The following is a 5,412-nucleotide window of genomic DNA, read 5'->3' as shown; positions in this document are numbered from 1 at the left end:
GCTTCTTGAGTTGATTGTCATCTGGTAGATAAATCTTGTTCTTGAATCTGACCAAGCCATCTGTCATGAGATGATACTCTACATCCTGATCACATGTACTCTATTGTTGTAACCTATGCTTAAGTTGTTGGTACCTATCATCCTGCTTCCTTACCTACAAGATCCACTCCTGCAAATCTGTCCCATATGAACTCATAATTGTTATGTGATTTACCTACACTCTTCCGCTAAGAGCATCTAAAACCCCGTTCACCTTACCCTTAATTTACTTTATCTCAAAGTCAAACTCACTAAGCGTGACCGACTATATAGTTTGCCTAGAATTCATATTAGGTTATTCAAACAAGTAGCTCATTCCATTGTTCAAACAAATACCTCATTCCAATGTGATCACTCATCAAGATGAACCTCCTTCCAAGAAGATAATGTCTCCACATCTTCAATGCATGAATGATAGCTGTCAACTCAAGATTGTGAGTCACATAATTCTACTCTTGCTCATTCAATTTCCTTGATTCATAGCATGCCACCTGCCTTTCCTACATCAGGACTCCACCAAGTCCTCTCTTGCAAGCATCTGTACATACCATGAATATTTATCTGGATCTGCAATATTTAGAACTGGGGTGCTTGTAAATAAGTGCTTCAGCTGCTCAAAACTAGTTGCACATTCCTCTGTCCATTCAAACTTCTTTCCTTTCCTCTAAAAATATGTAATCCATGAGAAGTTCCTAATGAGCCTCCTATAGTAACTTGCCAATCCCATGAATTATTTGACTTCATCCACATTCCTTGGAGCTGCCCACTTCATGATAGCTCTGATATTTTCTGGGTCCACTACTATACCTTCCTTGGAAACAACATGTCCCAAGTAATGAACTTTTGTCTCGAATAAATTGCACTTACTAAGCTTGGCATACAATTAATGCTCTCTCAACAATCTCAATACTACTGCTAGATGTTTTGCATGTTCATCCTCATTCTTAGAATATATCAATATATCATCAATGAATACTATCACAAACTTGTCCAGATGAGGACACAACACACTATTCATTAAACAAATGAAAGTAGTTGGAGCATTAGTCAAACCAAAAGTAACAATAACAAACTCATAATGCCCATACGTGGTCCAGAAAGCAGTCTTGTAAATGTCCTCTTCTTTGATGCATACCCGATGATATCATGATCTCAAATCAATCTTCGAGAACATTGTTTCTCCCTTCAACTGATACATTGATCCTCAACAACGGATACATGTCCTTGATTGTCACCTTGTTTAGCTGCCTGTAATCAATGCACAACCTAAGAGTGTCGTCCTTCTTCACAAACAACACCGGTGCATCCAAAGGCGATACACTTCACCTAATGTATCCCTTGTCAAGCATTTCCTTCAACTATAGCTTCATTTTCACTAACTTTGGAGTGCTCATCCTATAAGGTTCATTTGATGTTGGTGTTGCTCCTGGTACCAAATCAATAGAGAAATCCACTTCCCTATGAGGAGGAAACTATGAAATCTATGTTGTAAATACATCCTGAAATTGTTGCAAAACCATATACCTCTTCAAGACTTCTGTATCCTCAACACCCTTACCTTTGTCACTGGAAAAATGAACTGCAAACAATACACACCCTTTCCTGCAACTGTGCTTAGCTTGCATAGTTGTAACCATTCTTACTGATGTAGGATTCTTCTTTCTCTACAAGATTTTGTTCTCTCCATCATCATCCAAGCATTCGATAACTTTCTCATAACAATCCACCTTAGTCTTTTGAAGGTACAACCAATCCATACCCAAATGCATACTGTATCATCCTAATGGAAGCAAATTTAGATGCATTGATGTAGGCATACCTTTCAACTCAAATGCACAAGCTCTTACCCAATGATGAACTAGTTTCTTAGTACTTGTAGCCAACTGCACCAACCAATACTTTGCATGCACTTCTTTTCTCAAACCACACTTATCCACCAAGTCAGGATTACCATAACTATAATTATATCCAGGGTCAATCAAAATGAAAATGACTCGATCACAAAGCTTACCTTCCATCTAAATAATGGATGCCTAGTGATCCGCCTGCTTGTTCTCAAATGTTTCATAGATCGAGGAATCCTCTGACCAACATCTCCAACTGTTTACAACTCCTGAGCACTATAGATATGAGGTATGTTGCCCTGATACACATACAATCCTTCTTGTGGTGATCCTTTCCAGATATCCAACATTGAAACAATTCTCTACCACTACCCTTATTTTGCTTCTCTACAGGATGAGATACATGTCCTTTCTCTACCATATTAAACTTCTTGTAAGGAGAAATTTTTTCCTTCTCACCTACATCCTGAGGTCTTGCTCTCTTTGGTGACCACTTTCCTTTAGTCTTTTCATTGCCTTTCCAACCATGCTTAGGCTTTTCCTTGCACTTAGACTACTCATAACAATGCTTCAACTTTCTAATAAATTCTTCTAGTGACCAAGGCTCATCATACTCAATCCAATCTTTGAATGCTAATGGCAGTTCACTGATGAACCTTTTAAATTTTTTCTTCTCATCGTTGAGGTAAGGCACGTACCTCAACAACTCCAGGAACTTAGTTGTGTACTCCTTTTCTATCATAGATCCCATCTTCAACTTGTATAACTCCTTAGCCCTTCCATCAAAGTATCTCTCTAACAAGTACTTCTTTCTAAAAAGTCTCTTGAATTCATTCCAACTCAACTCCTTTTTCTTTATGCCCCTAACACTCTTCACATCTTCCTAACAAATGTCTATCTTTCCCTTGAGTCTGAAAATAGTTATCCTAGCTTTCATGTTCTCTGAGTAATCATGTAGCTCAAATAACTTCTTCATCCCAAGCAACCATGCCTCTACATCTTCCGATTTTTTCAGCTCTCCATCAAATGTAGGATGCTTGGCTTTCTTGAACTCATCTGACAAGTATCCCCTCTCACTCCTCCTATAAGGATGATAGTGATCATGACCATGATACCTCGCTCAACCAGAACTAGAATATAATCCATAACCGCTACCTCTGATGTCAAGTGAATCCAAGAATCTACCATCTATAACTGTGTCATCCCTGTCTAACCTTTGCCTTGATCGAGATTTGTTACCATATGTCCCATTAGTCCTGTCCTCTTGTCCATAACTGATCCTAGTTTTCCTTGTCTCTACAAATATGATAAACTCTCAAGGATAACTGCATTGACCTCTACTTGTTTTTCCTAAGCCCTAGAAAGTTGTGACACCCTCCTCTTAGGCCTACCCAAAGTAACCATGCCAATCAGGTAAACATGAGATGAGAGGCTACTATGATCATATTCGACCTCCTATGTGACCTCAAGGAAGTGGAATCGAAGGAACATCACACACAGTCATCCAACATCATCAATAGAACCCTCAGGAGACAAGTCAGCCACTCAAACAACCTGTCCTTGGGTCCCACTATTTTTTTAGGTCTCTTAGGCCATAGTTGCTTTCATGCTATGGACAAGGGAGCGACCAAAAACCTAAAGTCACTGTTATAGGCCTGCCTGCCAGCGACTGTGGACCAGACTTGCCATTTCTGTGCTAGCGACCCCAGGAATTAAGCCACCTTTTCAGGCCCAAAGCCTAGGCCACTGCCAAGAATGGAATGAAAGCTTCGAATCAAGTAAAGTACAAGGAAGCAATGATGCAAAAGTAAATAGTTGATCAAGCCCTTAACCAGACCCCTACTAACCATGATAGGCATTTCATCAAACATATTGTCAACATGTATCCTACAGGTGTAAACAACATAATTAAGTGTAGGGATCTCATACTTATCAGAGAATCGTTATGAACCATTGTTCCCTCATGCCATTTGCTTCCTTATCACTTATTAGGTCATAGATACTATATCCATTCAAATAAATGTAAAAATATGCTGAGAGCCATACATAGATGCTGTCACAAAATGTACATATAACCAACATAATAGGAACAAAAATACCATAAACATATTAGCCATCAAAATCCATATATACATCAGTACATTTCCGCATGAAAATCAAGGGAATGAATTTTTAATTAATCAATGCAATGAACCAACTAGAGATGGGACTACCATGTTCCACCCGACCATAGAATCGTTGAGTCAAATCTCTCTTCATCCATTCACCCCCATGCCATATTCCAAGCATGAATGTGGGATTCAAACCAAAAGAACTCAACCAGGGCATACCAAGGCTAAACCATCTCACCCTCATCAACAGAAACTAGGCTTTACTGTAATCCATCCCGGATCACTAATTCAACACAATGAACACATCATAACATGTCTTACCATGATCTTCACCCAATCACTAGGCCAAACAAGCATGGATGCCACCGATTTATCCACCTACACCATGAGGAATTTTCCTATCTCCTAGTCTCTCAGGCTTTACCGCAATCCAAACTTGGATCATTAGGCCCTATACCAAGACCCACTCTCCAGGCTTTACCGCATATCCCAAACTGGGATTACTAGGCCTAGATGAGAGAAACCCACCTCTAGGCTTTACCGTATATCTTGTCGTTCATCGGCAAGGATTCCTAGGCGATCCGAGGCAACATAAAATTCAGCTTTACCACAACTGATAGTCCGGTTTAGGGGTTACTAGGCCATGTGTTCTATCATTTCAAAGATCCACCTCACTCAGTTTCGAATCCATCCAACAATCTAGCTCAACCAAACATGAGAACCCCATCACACCATGGCTATCCGAAATTGGCAAGGCTAGGTTGAAAAACATTATTACACCTAGAAAAACCCATGCCATGATAGAAAAGAACCATATGTAATACCATGCATGCAAAATATAACAATGAAAATACACATGCAAGTCGATACCTACAATGAATCTTGTTGTAGCTGCTTGATCCTGCCTTTCCTTGTTTGATCCTTGCTTCCTTTTGCCTTCTTTTCCTTTCTTACTTCAATGCCAAAGTGCTCCAAGAAAACTCTAAGTGTCCAAGAGTATTAGAGAGAGAGAATAATGAAAGAACTCCAAAGCTAAAATGACAAAAGGTTACCAACTGATCCTCATAAGCCTTTTTATGAATGAGGCCTCTATTTTTTTCATTTTCCATTATTTTCCTTCATTTTCCTCCTCACATGCAACCTGTGACATTTTACCTCCTTTTTGTCCTAATTTCCATTATTTTAATAAATACTTGTGCCAAAATGCCATTTTGCCTTTCCGAAGCCTTAGCCATTGCCTTAGCCATAAACAACCAAATGAACACCCCATAGGATGTCCTACCCAACATTTAGCTTGGAATAAGTGTCCCATTCATCCATGGTTAGTGTTTTTAACTTTTATTACATGGAATTTTCACCAGGGCTGTAACAAACCCCCCTCCTTTGGGGGACACCATCCTCGGTGTTCAATCACACAT

Source organism: Pinus tabuliformis, chromosome 4_1, assembly GCF_031772625.1.
Source record: "Pinus tabuliformis cultivar Carrire ecotype Pingquan chromosome 4_1, CPIR1, whole genome shotgun sequence".
Taxonomy (NCBI): Eukaryota; Viridiplantae; Streptophyta; class Pinopsida; order Pinales; family Pinaceae; genus Pinus; species Pinus tabuliformis.
Note: the sequence above shows the minus strand (reverse complement) of the source record.